We start from the raw sequence: 13,838 nt of genomic DNA on the forward strand, positions 1-13,838 counted from the left end.
TCACTCACGTCTTATTTTTGGGGGCCCTTATTCAAATTACTTCCCGATAAAAAAATATAAGCCTATCCGTCACTGATGACAATTTATTTAAAATAGATATATCGCATGTTATCGATATAACTACTTTATGAGTAGTTTTCTTCTCGAGTATACAACCATTTACTTTTATTAGGTGGTCATATTTGGCACCTATGATTATGTTTACTGGTTCACTTGTCGCAATATATTCTGCTTCCGTTGACGATAATGATACACATTTTTGTCTTTGCGAACTCTTCGATGTATTTTAATGTATACTCTCTCCGATTAGATATTATAGTGATTAGAGGCCCTACGAAAATCAGTTTTGCTACGCATCCAACCATAGGAAACGGTCTTAAATTTTCGATGGTAGGTGTCGCGTGGGGATGCACAAAATTGGTATGTTCTCTCGCTAGAGAGAATACATAATATTTATAGTCTGCAACGAATATTGATGTACTTGCCTTCCACTCATGTTATATATTTATAACTTATAAGGTATACAATCTTAGAGCCCGTAGCTGGTCTTACCTCATACGGAGTTACCGTATAACGTCTATAATGCATAATAATATTATACAACTCATTTTTATTTCATGCATTATTGCGGTAAATCATATGTGTGGATGATTGTAATGAAAAATTGACTAACTCAGTGAATATTGAAAAATTCAAAGAACATGTGAGAAAAAATGTGGACTCTGATTATTTAATGAGTGAGTTTTTATAATTTTTATAGTGAATTACCTACGTTATAATTTACAATGTGTAACAACAGTGTTGTGTCTTATCTTAATAAATTATCTAGATAGGTATATTTTTATCTTTTATCTTATGCAGAGAAATGCGGGAAATATGTTATCTAAGCTGATATATAAGATAAATAATAAAATTATAAAGATACATTTAATACTTAGAATAGGTATAGATATATTATAAATGTTATTAAATTAAGTACCTATTTTATGTTTTCCGATAACAATATCTATACTAAATTAAATTTTGTACATAAACATAATACAAATTATTATTTTAATAATTAATTGTATAATATATTGGTATTACCACCATTGGTTATAAATACTATGGATTGCTCACTGGCTGGTATTTCGGTGGCGAAAAATATTTACTCCCGGTAGATGGCGAGGCGACGTGACTACTATAGGACGCATGTAAAATCCCGGAAAATAATTGAACGGACCGTACAATTCCAGAATGTAAATATTCGGACCGTAATATCACGGATCGTAAAAATCCGGAAAGTTGTAAACTGTATATTCCCGGACTGTAAAAATCCGGAAAATATAAATGTATGGACCGTTATATCCCGGACCGTAAAAATCCGGAAAATAAAAATGTACGGGCCGTTATATCCTGGACCGTAAGAATCCGGAAAATAAAAATGTGCGGACTATAATATCTCGGACCGTAAAAATCCGGAAAATTAAAAAAAACGATACTAGCGCTCTCAAGTAGAGTGCCTTAAGGGGCCTGCTCGTGTGTCTTAATAAGGCGCAATATTTAGGCAATATGCAATTTCGTTGCCACCACCTATGGCATTTGTGTTAGTTGTCAATAATGATTAGTGTGAGTGATCAAGTGAATATCAAATGTTGTAAAAATATGAATTTCAAACGCTCATAAAAATTTAATTTGACTTTCTTGTAGACATTTTTATTTTGATAAAGGTAGGCATACTTATGGATATTCTTGTATTACATTTTCAAATCTTAGATTTAAAAAGAAAAATTTTTATGAATTCTCAACTCAAAATAATTTGCTAATTTTCGTGATTTTTCCGTATTTTGTCAAGATTTGAACTTTTAATGCTTATAAATAAAAACTGTGACTAAGGATTTTTAATATTTTTCAAATGTCATTGTAACAATATAGTAGGAGTAAAGTTTTATTGACGTTCATAGAAAAAAAGACTAATAAAATTGGAAACCAGAAAATGTTTCTAAACAGTTCAAAACAAATAAAAATATTTTGAAAATTTTATCGTATATAGAAAATGCTAATATAAACAACCAGTGAAAAATGCTTGTATATAGGTACGTTCATTTGTTTTAAAGTTACACGAAAAACTAAAATTCGATTTTGTCAAAAACCAATTTTGCGTAAAAAATTCCCGTTTTTCCTTAATTTTTCTTTTGTATTTCACGACGCTTTTGAAAACTATTATGAAATTTTTACTTTTTACCCCCAAAGTATCAACTAGATTCACTTTCCCATCGAACAAGATACTGAAGTTGAAAATTGAAGCATTTTTTCGACTACTAATCGTATACACAGACACAAAAATAAAAAAACACACATCATTGTAAAATCAATACATCCATCGCTCCGCTCAGAATCTAAAACAAGTCAAACATTACATTATACATTTTAGTCTACGTCACTATGTGCTAATAAGTGGTTTTTGATTACAAACTTTTACGACGAATGATCTTTTTAAGGATTGCATTTAAGAATCCTTATAAAACAAAATAATATACCGATATATTTTATAGAAATTATAACATAAGAACACTAAGTCTAAAACCACATTATGCTAAAGACAGTTTGTTGAATTTATATCACTTCAATTGTAGTAAATTTTTTTTAATCATAATTATCATTTATCATAGGTACCCGTCAAAATACAATTATTAGTGTTTTTAGATTAAGTAAAATAAGAATTTGGGAAAAGTGATCCTTTTAATATTAGTATTGGTATATGTGTAGATACTGATAGGTAAGATAGGTAATACATTTGGCATTAACATCAATATTTTTAATAATTTTAACAGTTACAATAAATATATTAGTATAAAAATGAAATAATGCCTATATTGTGATATTATCTTACAACCAGCAGTTATTATTAGATATTTTTGTTTTTGATTGTATATATTTATATAAATATTTTTGTGTTTAGTTTTATTTATATATTGTATATATTCTAATTTTTACAAGTTAAACTAGGACACTAGGTATAGAACTTTGTACATCCTACACAAGCTTTCAGCATTTTTGAGACATCATCATTTCATATCATATTGTTTTAGATTCTGAGCGAAGCGATGAATGTATTGATTTTACAATGATGTGTGTTTTTTTTTTTATTTTTTTTTAATTTTTTAATTTTTTTTTATTTTTGTGTCTGTCATCACCTTTTAGGACAGTAAACGTGCTTGGATTTTCTTCAATAGTAACTTTTCTGATAGGAAAGTGAATCTAGTTGGTACTTTGGGGGGTCAAAAGTAAAAATTTCCCAGTAGTTTTCACAAGCGGCGTGAAAAAACAAAAGAAAAATTAAGGAAAAACGGGAATTTTTACGCGAAATCTGTTTTCGAGAAAATCGATTTTGGTTTTTGGTGTAACTCTAAAACAAATGACCGTAGGAACATGACATTTTGACTGAATGTTTATATTAGCATTTTCTATACACCATAAAATGTTGAAAATATTTTGACTCTTTTTGAGTTGTTTACGGCCATTGTCAGTTTTCAATTTTTTTAGTTTTTTTTTCTATAAATATCAATAAAATTTTATCTGTTGAGTAAAAAAGCTTGAAAATTTAATAGAAGGCTCCTGATATATCGTTCTAATAGCAGTTGGAAAATATTAAAAATACATAGGCACAATTTTTTTTTATAAGCATTTTAAGTTCAAATTTTGACAATATTTATCAAATTTATAATTTATAAATTATTTTGTAGTTAAAAATGTATAAAATGTTTAACTTTTATGGCTAAGGATTGAAAATTTAAAACAAGGCTCCACGTAAATAGGTTATATATAAATTACTTTATTCACAATAATATCATCAAATATACTTGGTAATATCATAGGCTGACTGACCGTTTTCGCTCAGAATCGTTTTTCTTATACAATGATATTATATCATTGAATTCAAATTTAACACCATCCATTACAGTGACCCACTTATAACCTACTGTACAGCAGACCGACATCCACTTATCCACCTTTTTTTTAATGGGTTTTAAATTTAGGTATATTTCAGTTGGGCACTAGGAACATAATAATAATAATGATATAAATAAAAATAATTACATTATTTATAAACCATAAACTTGGTTTGAGAATCTGTATAAATATTTTAAATGCGTTTGTACAATTTCGCGTATTTTATCAATAAAAAATGTATATAGATGAATTTATATAGATTAGTAAAAAAATTATCTAAGATGAACATTTAGATACCTTCTAACTATATTTATCTAGATAAGTCCAAACACTTGAAATATTGCGTACCTATATTATATTTTCTATTCTTAAATTATGACATGCTATAGTTTCTACTTTCTTTGCGGCTCCTTTTAAGTCACCAAAGATAATATTATAATAATAATACATCAATGTATAAAAATATTTCTGGAAATCTATTATTTGTGTAATATTTTATTTTTTAAACCCTGTAGTTTGTAGTAAATATTATGTAGGTGCGTACATAGGTGATTTTTCCAATGCATTTTAAAATGCTATGAAAATCAAATTAAAACAAATAATTAGGTAACAAATACAATTATAGTATGAATTAATAGTATTCAGTTTTTATTTGATATTATATTTAAAAAAAAATCTACTGTAATATTTATTAAATATATTGTATAGTATAGTATAGTATAGTATTTTAGTTATATATTATAGTAATATTATGCTGCTGTTTTATACATAAAGGTCATTTTGAGTTTGTTAGTAGGTAACTTCCTACTTGCTAAACTCTGGAACTACTTATCCAAATTTGGGAGTGTTTAGATCATTTTTTTAACCTGAATATGTTGCTAATAATTACTATAGCGTAGCCCGAACACGAATTTCATTTTAGATCACGAAAATCTAATACTATTTTGTTAATGTATAAGGTATATATGTATTTATGTATAGGTTGCTACTTGCTATTGGTTAAGATACAATATTTAATTTTTATATATTAGAATACTAGGATAGGTATTGAAGCAACGAAAATATTTAAATTTTATGAATAACAATACAAAAAAGTGGACGCCACTCTGCTGTACAGTAAGTTACATGTGAGTAACTGTAATGGATGATGTTAAATTTGGATGCAATGATATAAAACCATTGTACAGGAATAACGGTACAGAGGGAAGATGGTCTGTCAGCCTATAATATTACTAATTACTAAGTAGGTATATTTTATGATATTATTGCGACTAAAGTAATTAACTGTAGTAATAGGCATTAGTTTATAGGTACTTCGGTAGGTTATATTAATTTTTGCCAAAAAAATTAGATTTGAAAATGTTATTTTGTGTATTAAATATAATAAGTCACTTTAAAAGTTTCATATATAAACGAGTAATATTTTTAAATTACAACAAAATAACTAAAATCGTTATTCTTAGTTTTAATATGTAATTTCATCCAAATTTGAATTTAAAATGTCAGTAAAAAATAAACGTGTTTTTATATCTTTTATATATCTTTGGTAACAGTATGAACTATTTATTAGAATCTTTGTTTTATACTTTCAATACTTAGCTATAAAAATTTAATATTTTATATATTTTTAATTTGGTACAATAATGGATATTGTCAATATTTGATGTTTAAATACTTATAAAAAAATATTGTGCTTATGCATTAGCATTTTTAATATTTTTCTACTGCCATTGTAACAATATATCAGGAATCTTGTACTACATTTTCAAGCTTTTTAACCCAACGAATAAAATTTTATGGACATATATATAAAAAAAAAACTAAAAAATTGAAAACTGCTCAAAACAAGTCAAAATATTTTGAAAATGTATGGTGTATAGAAAATGATAATATATGTATAATAAATGTCATGTATCTACATTCTATGGTAATTTGTTTTAGAGTTACAACAAAAAACAAGATTTATTTTGCGTGGAAATTTCCATTTTCCTTAAATTCTATTTTGTTTTTTCCTGCGCTTTTTAAAACTGTTTGAAATTTTAAATTTTAATCCTCAAATTCACCAACAATTAATTTACTTTCTCATCGATCAAGATACTGTTGAAGAAAATCGAAGCAGTTTTACTGCCTAAGCCCCAGTGGCGCCAAACTCGAGTATCAACTCTTCTATTTATGGGTTGGCTAGGTGGGTGGGTGGTGATAATAAGTCATCAGTTATTAGTTTTATTTAATATTTAAAGGAAGTATATTGTGATTTTAATGCACTATTTGAGAGTAGCTAAACATTTTTTTAAGTGGGTGGGTCTAACATCATAATTTTTTCCCCATAACATGAAATATAGATCAGCGCCACTGCTCAGCCCCCAAACGGTGATGGCAGACACAAAAATTAAAAACTAAAAAATACATACATCATTGTAAAATCAAATGGTAAATAGTATTTCTATGACAAAAAATTATGTATGCTACTAGATAGCGCTCATGTCGCTTTAGCAAATTCCGGATTTTTACGGTCCGTGATAATACGGAGCATGTATTTTTGCTTTCCGGGCTTTTACGGTCCGGTAATTTAAAGTCCGGGACATTACAATCCGTGATATTATGGTTTAATATTTTTGAATTCCGTAAATGTACGGTCCGTGTATTTACTATCCGCGGGAATTTTTTTTCCGGATTTTTACGGTCCGTGACATTACGGAAAAATTCCGGATTTTTACGGTCCGCCTTATTATTTTCCGAACATTTAGTGAATATTTTGCGCCACCGAAAACCGACCAGTGGGCAAAAACACATCGACAACTCCGTTAAAAAAAAAAACACTGTAATAAATACATACAATTAATTGATTTAAAACGTGTGATATAACTTATCAATGTAGAATAAGTAAATTATCTAATATGTATAAAATATATTCAATAGTAAATAATCCAAATTTAACAAAAATTAATCATTTATAATAATTTATTAAATGAATTATTACTTTAACTGAAAGTAATCCAAATTTTGTTTACAAGGCCATAGATTATCATATAATATGTGGTCGTTCCAAGGGCGGATCCAGAGAGGGCAATTAGGACGATTTGACAATTTGACCAGCTCTAATGGGTAGCCGGGCAGGTAACTTAAAAAACAACCACTTGCAAGCATATATTAATATAAGTTCTTGCAGAGAAGTGACCCGGGGTTTTGCTGGGAAGTCCTCTATGCAGGACTACGGTTGTCTATATTATAGGGGTCTCTAAATTACGGACAGCGAACAAGTTTTAACCGGTTGGTGGCCCGCATAGGACGCATAGGTAAATATAGATATATAAATATCAGTAAATATAAGATAGGAATGTGGAATTCAAAAAGTCGTTATCGCGGGCACGACACATGAGCTGAAATTATTTTATCTAGTTATTTATATAAGTTAAACTCAATATGAGGGAGATTAGCCACATTGATGAGCGATACGACGAAATCAATCCACAACGTTTGTTCATTTCCTATGCGGCTACGTCTGTGTAGTGCAATTTATTTATTATAAATATTATTCTTTACCTACCAATTTAAAATTTACCTCCTGATGAGCCCCGCAAATCCCGTAGCTATGAGCGGATAGCGAAACTTGTCCAAACAATGACGTATTACGATTGGAAGAACGGGTTAGAATGGTCGCCCAGGACGACGTTCGAGTCAGATTCGTCATTCGTCGATCCATTAAGCCGGATCACGTGGCTGCGGAAATATCGGTACCCGTGGTATCGGCGTCGTATTGGCCTAGTTTTGCTATTTCATTCGGTGATACTGTATCCGATGTTCGTGGTGGCTTGTAAATTAACAGTACAGGAGTAACAGCTACTGTGGATTCTACCTTACGGTAGTGCCTCCGTCCGGAGGGGGACGAGCAGAGTTCTGATATACGCACCCCGCGGAGAAAGAATTTCGTTTCAATCAGGAATTTCTGTACCGGCCGAATCTATGTATTATGTAGAGCAGGGGTCTCCAAACTTTTTTATTGAAGGGCCACAAAAAATATCAAATGCTCTTAGCGGGCCAAAAGTTTATTAACAAATATAATTTTTAATTTTATGAAATATAGGTATACAAATATAAGTTAACTTTAAATCTTTTTATAAAATATTGTCTACAATATACTTAAATATAATTTGGTAATTTATCTAACCATAATTTCTCAGTAAATTTTGAAAAAGTTGTCTTATGTTTCGTTTCATAATGCCTTCGAATATTGTACTCCTTAAATACAGAAATACTTTCTTTGCATATTAAACAAATTATTTTGTCACCTGAATAAATTACGAAATAATCCAACGACCACTTTTCATTGAAAACACGACATTCTGAATCTATTTTCCTTTTGAATCCTCTTCCTGACATGTCAAATTGGTGAATTAATAGGTAAAGAATAATATTTATAATAAAGTCACTGCAAACTTAGACATGTAACTGTACAAACGTTATGAAATGATTTCGTCGTACCACTCGTCTATGTGACTAATCTCTCCGTTATCGACGTTAAAACTAAAAATATAAAAGGAAATTGCAATGTCTGTCATCATAAATTATGATACGTGCCCGCGATAACGACTTTTTAAATTACACATATCTAGATATCTATATTTTATTTACCGTCTTATGGGTGCTGCGGGCCGTTTAAAACTACGGGCCGTAGTTTGGAGACCCCTGATGTAGAGCATTGGTTTGACTGGTGATAAGGGCACTGGTTGCAATAAGGTACAGCATTTAAAAAATGTGCTCAATCGTATCTATTGTAAATTACCCACGCGTATTCTGCGATAACGAATAAATATTATTTCAAAATGATCATTACACTAGTAATGACCTTGAGGCTCAGGTGAGCAAAGACGAGTGACGTATATAATACGTATAATATATGGCCTACATATTATACAAAGTATATGACGTAATCATTCGATGGAAGGGCTATACATCAGGACAGTTGTAGGATCTATTTGGCGGGCAAATGTTTAAAAAAATATTACCTATATAATACATATTAATGAAATATTAATTATAGTACATATTAATTTTAGGGTTAAATTATGTATTATTACCTATGAAGAAAAAAATGTATACATTTAAAAATGAAATAAATATTATAGAAAATTATAATATAAATATAAAATTAAAATAAAAACATTGTATAGGTACTAGGTGGTAATTTATTATAAACAGAGTTGTAGATATTTTCTTAACGATAAAATAATCAAGTTATTTATTACGTAATAGGTACGTAGGTACCAATGTAATTAATATAAATTCCTTTTTCAAAGTTTTATGACAAAAATATTTAAAAATGGCCCAATTTATTAACCTAGATGCTAGGTCGATGAGGGGGGGGGGGAGGCTCTAGTCCCCTCTTAAATCCACCACTGCAGCAAAGAAAGTGATCTCTTAAATGTTTTCTTTGTTTTATATAGTTGTGTGATCTACAGAAAAACAACAGTAAAAATAGTTTATTTGCACACAGGTTTAAATGTGTCCAGAAACGACAGCTTATCTGGCACCAACATATTTATTTTGTGGAATTGTATATTTATTTATTTTGTGGCCAAAAATAGAAAATTTACAATTATGGACAAATATTTTTGTATTAAATAATTCTATGGCTGCTAACTGCTAATTGCTAACAAAAAAGATTATAAACTTCTAAACAATTTTTCCGGATTCATATTTAAATTATAATATTTAAATATTGTATTATAGCACATGAGTATTAAATTTTTGAATATTATAATAACAGATCTTTTCAAATAAAAATAACATAATATATTTTGCAATTAAGATAAGTCATTACACCTTCTAAACTTTTAATATTTTATAATAATTTAAAATTTGATTACTATTTTATAGATGAAAAATTAAATAGTAAGACCACAAATTTGTTTATTATTATCGTATCTATTAATTTACTATTTAGTTCACTGTACACCTTATGAGTTATGACTAATACTTAACCACTATTAGTACGTAGAGAATGTTGACTGTTCAAAATATTAAAGAATGAGGAATAAAACCTTTTTTTTGTTTAAATTTGTTGCTTATAAATGTGTAATATATGGATTATGGGTAAATACTTAATACGTTTTGTATATTTTAAAGAAACGCAGATGCATATTCAAAATGCTCCACAACCCAATAATTTAATCAGTTTTTCTAAATGACACTATGACAGCACTTTGTTTGCATACAAATTGCATACAAGTACATACACCAGACTTGTACCAAAAATCTTTAGGGATCCAGTATACAAAAATATGTACCTAACTAATATTTTCGCTGTAGTTGGTCGTATTTTAATAAAATTAATATAGGCAATTTGACATGATGGCATTAAGGCGATTCCATAACGTGATTTTCTGGTTTTGTCTAACACACGCGCGACATAGGATTTTTGACGGATTCTTTGACAAACATATCAATTGACCTAATGAAGTGACGAGAATTCTGAAAACAGATTTGAATTCGTCGTAAAGTCTACTTGAAATAGACTTTCCCACAATTTAGATTTTTTGATTTTAGCTTCTCCAAAAATTGAAATACAAAAATGTTTAAATACTCTTTTTTAATATGACGTTTTCTGGAATTTGGGGGATAATATCAAAAATGTGGGAAAGTCGATTTCAAGTAGACTTGACGACGAATTCAAATCTGTTTTCAGAATCCTTATCGCTTCAATAGATCAATTGGAATGTTTGGTAAAAAACACGTCTAAAATACTATGTCGCGCGTGTGTTAGACAAAAACAGAAAATCACGGTATCGAATCCCCTTAAAGCGACTTGTTGGTGTGTGCAAATTACCTAGCGTGTGAGGTAACAGCAGCTCAATTATTTCAAAGAGTAGGTAGTAATTTCAAAGGGCACCTTTAGTCGAAAATCCATTAAAATTTCAGGGGGGGCTAACATTATTAAAATCAATGTGAGGCCACCCGGCTTCGATCCCACACGACTACAAAAGGATGTGGCTTGACTGCTAACCCCCCCCCCCAATTTTCACCAATGAGGGCACCATCTGTCCTAGTTAAGGTAAAATGAGTAAATAATTTTGATTTTTTCTTTTTTTTTTTAGTTTTTAAAATAATCTGCCACGACTAATTTTCATTATGTTTCCATTATCGATAGTTTTTTACTGGAGGATTGGGTAATTTGCATATTTGGCTTGAGTTTCAAAATAAGTTAAGTACTAACATTTTCATGAACACCTGACGAATGACGAATGAACACGAATTCACACGAATTGTACATGAATTTACTCATTCGTATAAATTCGTGCTCTCTTATCTTTTGATTTTATCGCCCTTCGGAGTGATAGACAACGAATCATTCGTGAATAGTTCTGGGCCAATGTTGGGCCATGAATGACGAATGACGAATAACCACACTATTCACGAATTTATACGAATAGCTAACCGCTAACCACGAACAACGAATACGCGCATAGTGTGTAGTTGTAATCTGCAATCTTTTCGATCACACCAGCAATATGTGTGATTCAGTCATTACATAATATATGTTAACTAGGAATATAATAAAACACCGGTTTATTTTAGGTAAATAATTCAAATAATTATTTTTAGCCATACCTAGTGATGTCCTAAAATATCGATTTTATAATATAATCTTAATTATAAATCGATTTCTGGAATCTATCCCGGATATAGTGATCTCTTAATGTATTGATTCCATTTGGTATAAATTGTAAAAAAAATAGATCCACAGGAAAACAATGGAATATCTTGATTTAAAATAATCAATACATTGAATATTTGGGGTTTTTTTTTTAGACACTGATCTACGTATGTTAATTCATGAATCAGTTTATTTTTTTGTATACATTACTTTGATTTCAATTGCATTCAACTCAAAAATCGATTAAATTATTAAACAAAAATTATTATATAACACAGGAAAATATTAAAGTTGTCAAAATGATATGGGCTATACGAAAAAAAACGAGTTTTTGTATCAAATCAATACTTATGAAGTTTCCTACAAAGCCTGTTTTAATTGTAGAATTCTAAAATATATCTCATCATAAGGAAATAATTAACCATAAGTCCAAGTTACAATATAAAACACGATAATCAAATGAATCCAACAATGTGTAAAATACTAAAATGTAAACTTAAATCATGTTTTCCAAAAGCCTTATTTTCAAAAGCGCAGAATCGTTTAAAGCACAAAACGATTTGTAATATATTACCTATGTTCCGATGATATATATTTTGTTTTTCGGAATGGCAACTTGGCAACATTACATTTAAAATCATGTAGAATCGTGTAAATATGTGTATATTTATATAAAATTTGCGGAATCATATATACGTTTATCAATGGCTATAAAATATCTACACGATTCCGCAAATTCGCGGAATAATTCTCCACCTATAATACATAACTGTATTGAAATCTTTACAGTTTGGATAAATTTAACCAAGTTTAAAAAGGGTTAATTTGTCACAGGAAACACCATGCTGTATATTCAGTTACCCATCTTGTTATTGATATGGTAAAATTGCATTGAGTTATCTTTAGGATTTTGAATTTAGGAATTTAAATAGGTTTAAAGTTTTAAACAACATCGTCACAATTTTTAAAATACTAAGAGTCTGAAATAAAACAAAGTTCTATAAACTATATTATAGAAATTATTGTCGAAATGTATTGCTTGAATTATCTGTCTAGTAAATATTTTAGTAGATATATAACATTTCGTTAATATTATAATAGAATATGTTTTAATGTTATAAATGTTATTATTATAATTTACAATCAAATGTTATACTTTAGAAATTTTGAGGCTTTTCTTACAAGACAATAAGAAATTAAAAGTTAACGGTAAGTATAATTCTTTACTGCAGCCAATGCTAGGTATATAATTATATAACTCATAGTATTTACTCCAGTAATTGACAAGCCTGGCAACGTTAATGATAATTTTTAATCGAGTGTTAAGTTGATATAAAATATTTTAAAAAGTTTATAGTTGGTGGTTATTCTATTTTTTTTTTTTACTCATTTAAATTAAAAGTTATATAGAAAATTACAATTAACTTATTAACTTAAGTTAAGTTATTTATTTTTTAGGCATGTAGGCATATAGTTGTGTTTGTATAATTATATACATGTTATACAGTAACGAACAAAAAAGGCAACCCATCCGAATAACATAGGTGCTTATTTTTTACTTGCTTTTACAGATGAACTGATGAAACCAACGGAATTTTGTTCAAACCCCCGTGAGTAATAACATAAACAAATATAAATCAATTTTATTAATCCTAAAATTTTAAATTTAAATTTTATAAAGTATTAATATGTTTAGCAACATAATATCTTAGAATAATATGATTTTATTTAAGATAATATATACCTACGTATGTTAATATTTTACAATTAAATTAAATACATTTAAAATGTATTTGTGTATAGAAAATAATTTAAGTTATGGTGGAAAGTTTTAAATCCATACAACTAATACTTTTGAAATTACAAAAAATAAACTAAAATCTTTTTTGATGCAACTATACAAATTCATTATATATTGTATAATCAAATGCTTATAAACGAATTGTGACTTAAACATTGATTTTTTTTTAATTTCTATAGTAAAAATGTTTGAAGAAATTAATTTGTCAAGTTTTTTGATGACTAGCTTTTCAGATTTGTGCTAGTCATATGTTCCAAAACGTGTTAACAGCACAAATGTATTAAAGAAAACTCAGAATATTAGTATAGGATTATAGGAGCGCAGACGGGTCAGCTGATACCACATCTAAATAAAATATAAATAATAAAAATGCACATAGCTTTCAATATATTATATATTATTAATATTTGTGGCATTTCACGCCAATACAATAATAAATATTATAATTTA

Source organism: Metopolophium dirhodum, unplaced genomic scaffold, assembly GCF_019925205.1.
Source record: "Metopolophium dirhodum isolate CAU unplaced genomic scaffold, ASM1992520v1 scaffold6, whole genome shotgun sequence".
NCBI lineage: Eukaryota > Metazoa > Arthropoda > Insecta > Hemiptera > Aphididae > Metopolophium > Metopolophium dirhodum.